The sequence below is a fragment of the Rhincodon typus genome, unplaced genomic scaffold (genome assembly GCF_021869965.1).
Source record: "Rhincodon typus isolate 14 unplaced genomic scaffold, sRhiTyp1.1 hic_rhity00005335, whole genome shotgun sequence".
NCBI lineage: Eukaryota > Metazoa > Chordata > Chondrichthyes > Orectolobiformes > Rhincodontidae > Rhincodon > Rhincodon typus.
In genome coordinates this window covers 1-11,265 of record NW_025970973.1, presented here as the reverse complement: position 1 = coordinate 11,265, position 11,265 = coordinate 1, and the positions used below count along the sequence as shown (strand labels likewise).

The following is an 11,265-nucleotide window of genomic DNA, read 5'->3' as shown; positions in this document are numbered from 1 at the left end:
GGCCTTTTGGCCCATTGAGCCTGCACCACCATTCAGTCATAGCTGATGGTCCTGCCTTCTGTGACCCTTGAACTCCTTTACCAATCACCCTATTTACATGCAACATCTCTTTCAAGGAGCTATGTGCCTGAACGCCTTGGTCTCTGCTTGACAACAGTCCCCTGCTCTTGTTTGTTTGTTTTAGCAAACTGCAAGAACTCGCTTCTATGCAAAGGTTTGAGTTGGCAAAGCTGTTGTAAATGAAGCATAATGCAGGAAAAGGAGGTTGCCCATTTTGGCATGAAAATAAAATTGTATCTAAGTGATGAGGCAGTGTTTGGAGATGCAGAGGATGTGTGTTCTACATGAATAAGGATATGAGCATGCAGATACAGGGATTGGTTGTGAACTTGAGCTAATTGGATGTTACCATTTACCACAGGACATTAGGTTTCGGTTAAACTGGGGACTGAAGAGACCAGACCTGGTGTAATGGGTCCAGTACTGGTCACATTTGTGGATAACAAGATGTTTGTGCAATGGCAGAAGCTTCTCATCTAACACCTGAGAAAGGGGGCAGGCTATTTTAGGACAGATTGCAGTTGGAATTACCAGATACAAAGTGAGAGGCCACTTAAGTATGCAAGCCCGAAAAGGACTGGGCAGAATTGATATTGAGTACATATCTTCCAGTGGAAACTAGCGATCAGGGTGTTAGTTGAACTAGCTGGTGGAAAATCCTGACGGTTAAAGAACTGGAATCAGACTTACTGAATACTAAGGCAGAAGTGGATAGATTTGTTAAATAGAAAGTTTTAAGGCAGGAATTGCAGATTAACATTGAAAATCAAATCATGGCTGATCTAATCAAATGGGGTAAATTCAAACAATTGAGTGGTCTGTATTAGTATTAGTTTGAAAGAGGGGAATGAACATCCCTTTGCTCCTGTTTTAGTGCTCGAACAGCTGTGGCCATTGTCAGCTAACATTTATCCAACTGAAACCACTATCCATCACTGCAAAAAAGTGTCTTAACTTGATGACTGGTTACTGGAGCGCAAGTATCAACTCTGCTTTCTCTTCTCAAATGCTACCTAGACCTGTTGAGTTCTCCCCCCAAAATCACTTCAGAATTAGACAAGCATCAGTTGTCACTGACTAATTAATTTTTACAAACAGCAGATGGGAAAAACCTGGAGAATTAGCAAGAAGTCACTTACAATTATGACCACAATTCCCACTCAGCTCAGTGAGCCTGTCAAACAGGTACACTCCCATGCTCTTCTCAGGGGCTCCCAGTCTCTTCAGGTTGGTGAAGTGATCTCCCAGCTTCTTGATCATCTTCACTTGCTCATCCAAGTAGTGCCTCTCCAGGAAGTCACAGCTGGAGAAAGAGAAGAGTTCACTCTAAACAAAGCATCTTTGTACTTGTGTACAGTGCTGATGTGAATAGGCACGTTTAACCTCAAGGACCAATGCCATATCACCTTCAGGTGAAAATTCTTCATGAGGTACTCACATGCAAGTCTATGTTGCCAGAGGAGAGTTTGTGCAGATCCAGCAGACTCTGGTTCACATCCTTCTCCATCTGCAGAGCTCTCTGCATTGCCTCCAGACCATTGCCCCACTCATCCTGCTCTGGCTTCTGAAAAAAAAGTCAGAGGAGAAGCTCCTCTGGGAGTTTGGACTAGAACTGAAGGCTGCACCTTTTAAAGCTAATAGACTTGATTTTAGGTGTTGCAGATTTCAAAAGCTGAGGGTGGCATAGAAGGGGGAGGGGGCATAACCTGCCACATCCTAACAAAAACACATTAGGAATCAGAAAGCACACAAGGCAAGTGTGATGTTAGTGCTGGGAGCTTAGCGTGCCTGATGCAGTGTTTGAAGTCTGTTTCCCATCCACCCTGATAGACAATTGCTGGTGTCAGTGAATTACCAGACTATTCTACTTCCAAGTCAGTCCCAGCTACAATGGGGGAAAATGCAACATGTTCAAGTCATCTAAGTGACTCCAGCCCTGATGTTTCCAATGGTCTATCATTTAAGACCACCAGGATGATAGTGGAAATCACTTGGCATTTCAGTCCAATGAAGCCTCAAATTCCATTGCAATTTGCCCATTAAAGGAGCTCAATTAAATTCCTAAATGTCATGTTTTAAAAAAAATGAACACCAGATTTCTTAAAACCAAAAGTTTAAGTCAGGTACATGTCATACAGAAGTGCTCATCTCAATCAGTTGTTTCTGATTAATCCAACTGAGCAAGTGGCTCTAAGAGCCAACAACTCTTAAATGTTTGAGTCCATGCAGGTGCAGAAACAAATTTAGACTATTCAAAATAAAGACTTCTTTCAAAGTAAACCCTCAAGCTTTCCCCTTCAAAAATGGGGTTAAAAGCCCAACCTTGATGACCTGCAGGGGGACTCAGCCTCCACGTTTATTCTGGAATGCCATCAGTTTCTCAGCATGTTCCTGTTCCTCATGGGACTGCTCCTTGAAGAACTCAGCAAAGTGACACAGGGCAACATCATCCCGGTCAAAGTAAAAGGACTGTGGGGAAAGAGGGAGACAAATCAAGTTAAAACAGACCCAGAAATTCTGAAAGCTAAGGACTTGGTTACTCATTCTCCACCTGGCTTCAAGTTAGAGACTTCAATTTTAGTCAAGATATTGGCTTCAGCTGCTTTGAAATCTAGTCATTTCTGACCATCTGGCAAACCCCATCCCTGTGTTTGCTAGATCATGTTAGGAAGTGGTAGATGTTGAGTCCAGAGAGACAGCAATAATTTTTTGGTTAGCGTTCAGCTTACACTGTACTTAATTTCACAAAGACTTCCTGCCCTTGCTAGTCAGGGAGGGGGTGCAGAAGAACCATCTAAACAGTCTAACATTGAACCTTTGCATGGATTAGTAACGCAGCTCAGGCAAGGAAGATTTAATCATAGTTGTTGGGGGGCGGGGGGGGGGGGGCAGGGGGGTGGGGGTAGAAAGCCATAAATAGACCAGCTAGTTTCTCACCCCCAATACAGCCAAACATTCATTCAATTTTACCATTAACTAAAGGAATTGGAATGTTTATAGAGATTAGAATAATTCATGTTAAATCAACCCACAGAAGTCTCAGATTTAACCATTTAAAGAGAACATGATAATTAGAGGACTCAACAGACTTCTATCTCAGCTAATTTACTTGGCAGGGGAGTCAGACATTAGAAATAAATCTTAAACTACAGGTCACTAACAACACAGCTACTTACTCAGAATGCAGTGAAATATTAATAATTTTGAAAGAGGACCCAAAAGATACAAGGCTCACCATGGAGACATAAACATAGGAGGAATAGAGTTCCAGGTTGATCTGCTTGTTAACAGCATCCTCACAGTCCTTGTGGTAGTTCTGACACACTTGGGAAGCCATCTTCACACCTACTTACAAAAGGTAAACTCAAACAACAGCCTAACCCCACTTCCCATGAGCTCTAGTATTTATGTGAATGGGAATCCTGCATCCCAACAGGAAATGTTATCACCAATAATGATTGGCTGTTGGCGATTTCCAATCAGGAATCTCCCATGAATACAGGCATTAATTAGGGAGAGGTGTTGGGGGGAGCTATGTACAAACCAGAGCCAATCAGAGCTGTGGAAAACCGGCAGGTTTCAACAGTTTGGACCATGGGAACAGGAGGAGACCACTCAGCCCCTCAAATCTATTTCAGTATTTAATTAGATCTTGGCCGGTCTGCTTTTCAATTCCATACAAACCACCTTCTTCCATATTGCGGAATCGTAGAATCCCATCACAAATTCACCAAAGATCCTCAGATTACACCTTCCAAACTGATGACCATTTCCATCCAGATGGACTAGGGCAGCAGACACATGAGAACACCACCACCTTCAAGTTCCCCTCCGAGCCACTCACCATCCTGACTTGGAAATATATTGCCGTGCCTTCAGTGTCTCTGGGTCGAAATCCTGGAATTCCCTCTCTAAGGTCATTGGGGTTGACCTATAGCACATGGACTGCAGCGGTTCAAGAAGGCAGCTCACCCCCACCTTCTCAAGGGGAATCTAGTAATGTACAATAAATACTCGCCCAGGCCATGACTCCCCTTGTCCCACAAGTGAATATTAAAAAAAATTATAGTGCCATAGCAGGCCATTTGGTCAATTGTGCTGCACCAGATCCATTGTGCTAATCTCTTGCCATATCCCCGCACATCACTACTATCCCAAAAGAAAACCCAATGCTCTCTTGAAAGCTTCAATTGTACCTGCCTCTCCCACATTTCCAGGCAGCACATTGCATACACTAACTACGTTCTGTGTAAAAATGTTTTTTTTTTCTCACATCACCCTTGCTTTGTTTGTACATCACTTTAACTATCCCTTCACACAGGATGAGGGCATTGCTGGCCAGGCAGCATTTATTGCCCATCCCTAATTGCCCAGAGGGCAGTTAAGAGTCAAACACATTGCTGTGGGTCTGGAGTCACATGTAGGCCAGACCAGGTAAAGATGGCAGTTTCCTTCCCGAAAGGACATTAGAGAATCAGATGGGTTTTTCCGACAATTGACAATGGACTCACGGTCATCATTAGATTCTTAAATTCCAGATATTTATTGAATTCAAATTCCACCATTTACTCTGGTGGGATTTGAACCAGAGTCCCCAGAACATGGTCTGGGTCTCTGGATTAATAGTCCAGCAATCATACCACGAGGCCATCACCTAGTAAAAAATAAATGGGTTACTTAACAACAGCCAAGAATCTCCGATTCAAATGTTCAATTTATTCCCAAGCTTTTGGGAGAGCAAGGCTTAGATTTCCAGTATTGTGTGTGTGAGGAAGAGCTTCTGAACACCATCCCTAATGGATGAGCTCTAACCTTTAGGTTATGCTGCTGTCTCCACCGACTCCCCCTTGTCCGAAAATATCCCACCCGAGGATATCATTTTTCCCCCGTTGACCCTATCAAATCAATTAATCACCTTAAAATCTTAGTTATAATTATTCCTTGTTCTTCTACACTCATAGGAACACGGGGTTTTAAAAAATGTTGTCGTGGGATGTTGGCATCACTGGCAGGGCCAGTCTTTATTGCCCATCCCTAGTTTCCCCTTGAGAAGGTGGTGGTGAGTTGCCTTCGTGAACCGTTGCAATGTCCATCTGGTACAGATGGACTCACAGTGCCCCTAAGGAGAGAATTCCAGAAATCCGACCCAGTAACACTGAAGGGACGGTAATATATTTCCAAGCCAGGATGGTGGATAGCTCAGAGGGAACCTTGCAGGGGGTGATGTTCCCATGTATCTACTGCCCTTGTCCGACCAGATGGAAGTGGCTGTGGCTTTGGAAGGAGCTATCAAAATACCTGAATTTCATCTTCAATGCAAATTGCCTTCATAGTTTAACCCTTTAGACCTGCTGTCATCCCGTGCTGCATTCCCTCACATACTAATAGATCAAGACTGAATACAGTATTGTAGATATGCACTCACTGGCATTTAATAAATGGTATCAGAACTGTCTGATCAGTAACGAGGGGGCATCATTTTAAGGTGAAGAGCAGGAGGTTTAGAGGGGATTTGCCGAAAACATTTTTCACCCAGAGGGCGTGGTGGAAGTCTGGAATGCACTGTGTGGGAGGGTAGTTGAGATGGGAAACCTCACAACTTTTGAAACGTACATGGATGAACACTTGAAGTGTCATTACATTCAAGGCTATGGGCTAAGTGCTAGAAAGTGAGATTAGTGTAGATAGGTCAGCACAGACCCGATGGAATGAAGGACCTCATCGGTGCTGAATGACTCTACGGCTCTAATATCTAGCTCATTGTATTCCAGGCATTTTTGTGTCTGTCCACTAGATCTTGTAATTTCTGTGGATGAATCCCATAACCTCATGCCCACCACCAATTCTGTTCCCCAAATGTCACAGTTTAGCTAATTTCTCTTTCTTGTTCCAAAGTGGATGGCCTCACTCTTCCTCACATTGAGCCCTGCCTGCTACTGTTTGCTCATTCATTTTAACAATGGCTTGTTGCAAACTTTCAGGTCCCATCCACACCATCTACTCTGTCGCTTAGCATTGTTTCGTCAGGAAATTTGGACATATATCTCTCTATTCCTTCATCTACGTCAATCTATCAATATGAAACCGAAGCCCATGTAGAGATCCCTGGGAGTGAGAGTCAAATTTTGTCAATCAAAGTTGGCAGCCATTCTCTCTATCACCTTCACCCTTCCTAATTCCCAACCATGTCCCATGGTATCTTCCTATTCTACGTGCATGCATTTTTCCTAATTATCTCATGGATACTTGGCATTGGTGGAATGATTTTAGTTGCTTTGACTGTTCTCAAACTGATAGCATCAGTCTTCCAGGTCAGAGCTCCCCAATTCATCTTAGGGTTTGACGGGTTTGTAAATGAATATTTCTCCCTGTACAAGATGTTGAATAAAATGACATATGAAGGTTTGAAGCATCTCTTGTCAGGTCCAGAAGAGGTCAGGGACACTGACATTGATCACAGCAGTTGAAGGATATTAACCTGCACTAGATAGCCTGCAGCAAATCTGTAAACCAACCACTCACATTGGGGGAAAATGGACAGGATGCCTCTATCAGAATCCTATTACTCCCATTGCTGTTAAGTTTCATGTAGAGCTTTATCCTGTCAACCTCAGGAGCTCTACCATCCATTCCTTCTTCTGTAAGGATGAAGTCGATTGTATTTGACGCAAGATTTTTAAAAAAAAAAAATATGAACAGGTGGAGTATCTCAGGACTAGAGTCAATTCTTTTGGTATTAATTCTTTTGGTATTTCCTCATCCCAGCAAAATATGGTCCTTGGAAGGTAGAGTGCAGGAAATTGTTTAACAAATTACAGCCTGAGAATCTACATCCAGGACCAGATTTAACTCCTGCATGATAATGTCTCACTTCTGCACCCTTGCCCTCCTCAGTGCTGCCTCTGAGCACTGCATTATCTGGAGGATGAAGATTCAGTTAGCTATGGAGAGCAACGCATGGTAAGCGTCAGGATTCCTTGCCCATTTAATTGCATGCTTGAGACAAAATGGGGGCCAGTGGCCATGTGGGGGACTCCCAGGGCAATGGCCTCCCACCTCTATACAACAAGAGGCTGTATCACTGGTGTGTCTCGCAAGCCTGGGGGTAGAGAGTAGTACAGCTATAAGCAGGCTGCTGTTTGGATAATGAGTGCTTTCTGAAGTTTGGCATTGGGGCACAGCTGCTTGTAATAAACTCAGGGCTGTGTTAGCTGTTAATTTCCAGTGCTTCGGGTAGAAAGTAAAAGGATAAAAGGAGAGATCAGACCACCTAGTATTAAACCTGTGGAAAAAGGTTTTCTAACCAAGTGGCAGCCTAGGCTTTTTCACTCAATATAATCAAGAGCCAACTACATCTGGAGTCACATGTAGGCCAGATCAGACTCCCAAAGAGATTAGTCAAACAGGAGAATGGTAGATATCTGAAACTGTCAGATGTTAAACTGCACTGATACAACAGCCGTCTCTTTAGGTTTTTAATGTTTCTGCAAATTCAGAAGATTGACCACTGATTCTTAACAGTCAGGAAGAATAAGAAACTGCAAAAGCATGTTTAAGAAAAGCTTGTGGTGTAGTGACAGCATCCCTAGACCAGGATGGTCAGATGAGCCCCACCTGACAGGTGATTAACATTCAAAATGGGTTGATTAGAAAAGAGTTCAAATTATGTCAAAGATGTCACAGAATCACCTGCCATATAGCTAAATATCTTAGATCTGAACATAATCAGTTATTCAATTACACAAGGATGATTCTTCATTATGGAGATTTTATTTCCAAATTCAACAAGAGAATAGAGAAGGTTTATAAACATTAAGTCCATTTACAGCACTGATGGGATTCCAAAATCCCATTCAGCTCAGGGTGAGCCTGTCAAACAGGTACTCTCCCATGCCATTGTCAGGGGCTCCCAGTCTCTTCAGGTTGGTGATGTGATCTTCCAGCTTCTTGATCATCTTCACTTGCTCATCCAAGTAGTGCCTCTCCAGGAGGACACACAGCTGGAACAAGCAGCCAGAGTGTAAAGCTAGAGCAGATATATGCATCAAGAATCACACCGTTGCAATTTTGCAGTGATGTGGGTGGGTACAAGTGCTGTTATTTGAGAGCAGCTTGTTCTCCAGAAACATGAACAGACTGGAATAGCTTTAGCTGCAACTATGCTATTGCAGAAATGGTAATAGAAAGCTGGGTTTGCCCACAAGGGTCAAGCTATCATTCCACTGAACTGGGAGGAAGTTCCTAAATACATACACCTCACACCAAGTCACCAGGGGGCATATCAGTGACTAACATCTATTTTAAGGATGGCTGCTGCTCTAAAAACACTTGGGCCAGTTGCAAGCCTATGCTTGTGGAACAAGCAGATTCCCATGTCACCTTCAGCTCCCTTGAAACATTCATCCCATCAGAAACTCACATGAGGGTCCATGTTGCCAGAGGCGAGTTTGTGCAGATCTAGCAGACTCTGGTTCACATCCTTCTCCATCTGCAGAGCTCTCTGCATTGCCTCCAGACCATTGCCCCACTCATCCTGCTCTGGCTTCTGGAGGGAGAAAGGTGGTCATTAGTGTGGTTAGAAGGTCCAAGACTCATTAGAGGGCAAGTAGATGGAAACAGATGATAATCTCTGTACCAAATCCAACCAAAGGATTAAAATCAATTCAAAATTCAGAGAAGGTCATTTGATCCATCATTATGAACTGCTGACAGATCAGAACTAAAAACTGACTGAAACAGTAGGATGAAATCACCTTTATTCAGGCAAGTCTACAACAATGTATCATAGTCCAAACTGACATTTGGGCAAATTCAGTGCTAAAGCCCCTTCATTCGGAGCATTCAGATTTGCTGCTAGTCTTGTAGCGACTAGAGGATTAGCAAAACCAACTCACTTCAAGCTGAGACTTTCTATCAAGACACTTCACTCATCTCAACCTGGAGATGTACAGGAGAGTCTAGAACAGCAAGACCATTATACAAGCAGGAAGCTACACAATTTACATTTACTCTGCAAGAGATAGAATCTAACCTTGATCACCTGCAGGAGGACTCAGCCTTCACATTTATTCTGGAATGCCATCAGTTTCTCAGCATGTTCCTGTTCCTCATGGGACTGCTCCTTGAACTCAGCAAAGTGACACAGGGCAACATCATCCCAGTCAAAGTAAAAGGACTGCAAACAGAAGCCAAGACTCAAATTTCATTGCCAGCTTATCAATAGGAGTTAAATAGTAAGCTATTTAGCAAATGACTGCATTACAAGTCACTTAAAAAAACAGGTGAAAGTTTATCACAGCATTGATGTTACCTACCATGTCCAGAGAAACATTCCTCTCCTCCCCCATCACCCCACCCAAGTCAGCAACATTATTGGATCCTTTTGGGGAGGAGCTAATGAGACTAAGATATTAAAAACTAATACTCTAATTGCTTCATGGAAGCATCCAGTATTAAACATTTAATGAATGTTCAGCTTTTTCCTGACACTGTACACTTCAGAACAGAACCAAACCATTATAAAAAGACAGAGCAGGTTGCTAACCAGGTGGTCAGTGTGGCTCAGCAGTTAGCACTACCAGTGTCACAGACAAGGGTTTGATTAACCCTCAGGAAATTGTGAACTTCACATGCACATTCTCTCCATATCTGTGTGGGTTTCCTCTCACTGCCCATATATGGGCAGATTAGGTTGATCAGCTATGCTAAATTGCTGATAGTGGCCAGGCTAGGTGGGTTAGCCATGGGAAGTGCAGGGTCACAAGGATAGGGGAGGTGGGATGCTCTTCAGATAGACTCAAATTGGACAAATGACCTACATCTACATTATAGAGATTCTAATGATTAAGATACCCAGCCAAGAGGACCACACTCACAGAAGGAGTAATCTACATTTAAACACTCAGCTCATTAAACAAGAAAAACTCTGGGTATTAGCATAATTACATTAAAATCCATTGTCTTAATTGTAAAATGAGACAATCAAGGCTCACCATGGAGAGGTAAACATAGGAGGAATAGATCTCCAGGTTGATCTGCTTGTTAATAGCATCCTCACAGTCCTTGTGGTAGTTCTGACACACTTGGGAAGCCATCATCACTATTCCTACTCACTAGCACCTAAACAACTCTAGAACTGAGCCTCTTTCTTACAAACTCTTGTATTTATACTCCTGGGTCATCCTGCACTCAACCAGGGAATGACATCACCAATGATGACAGCCAATCAGGAATCTCCATGAATCCAGGCAGCAATGAAGGGCATGGGGTGGAGTGAGATACTCAGAGCCAATCACAGTTTTGAAATGGCGGCAAATCTGTGATTGGTCCCAGTAGCTGAAGGAAGCCTGAAGGTGACTCTTGGCCCACAGCGATGTGTTGACTTTTAGCTTGTTTCTGAGATGGGGTCAGGCCACTCGGTCTAACAGTAATTACGGATGGATAACAGTGGTTGGCATCATCAGCAATTGCAGTATTCTATGAAATGATTAAAACAAAACTCACTCCAAGGCCAAAATCTGAGTAATATACTCCATATATAGTATATTCTGTACCGTATACAATATTGACATAGCCTATACATTCTAGTCCTCTCCCTCCATTGAGATGATGACTAAAATGCTGTGAGCCTTTTGAATTCAATTTTGTTGCAGACCGTGAGTTTTTAAGTCATTTCTACACGTGGTTTCCTAACTCTCTGCTTCTCTTCAGTTCCTAGCTCTTTGTTGCATTGAAAAAAATCTGATTTATCTTGGTCCAAAGTTTGCTCTTCCTCACGTTGAACTGTCGGTTAGTCTTGTCCAGTTATTTTATCAGTGTTCTTGATACTATTCTGCCTGTTTATGGTATTTATCGTGCCAACTAACTGAATGCAATCAGGAAGCATGATATAAATCTCTATTCTTTTGTCAATGTCACATGGAAATATATTGAAGTCTGAGGACCCTGTGGGGAAGACACAGAAACATCGAAACCTAGAAAACAAGAGCAGGAGTAGGCCATTTAGCCCTTTGAGCCTGCTCCACCATTCTATATGATCATGGCTGATCCCATCAAACCCAACAGCGTGTTCCTGCTTTCCCTCCATATCGTTCGATCCCTTTAGCCCCAAGTGCTAGATCCAACTCTTTGAAATCAATGCTTTGGTCTTAACTGTGTTCTGTAGTTGCAGATTCCACAGGCTCTCCCACTCTCTGGGAGAAGAAA

At 42.9% G+C, this 11,265-nt stretch overlaps 2 pseudogenes; both read right to left on the bottom strand.

Annotated features, from left to right (window-relative positions):
* Positions 1 to 1,199: 1,199 nt before the first annotated feature.
* On the bottom strand, positions 1,200 to 3,418 carry LOC125482051 (annotated as a pseudogene).
* A 4,390-nt stretch (positions 3,419 to 7,808) lies between these two features.
* Positions 7,809 to 10,194, bottom strand: LOC125482052 (annotated as a pseudogene).
* Between the last annotated feature and the right edge of the window lie 1,071 nt (positions 10,195 to 11,265).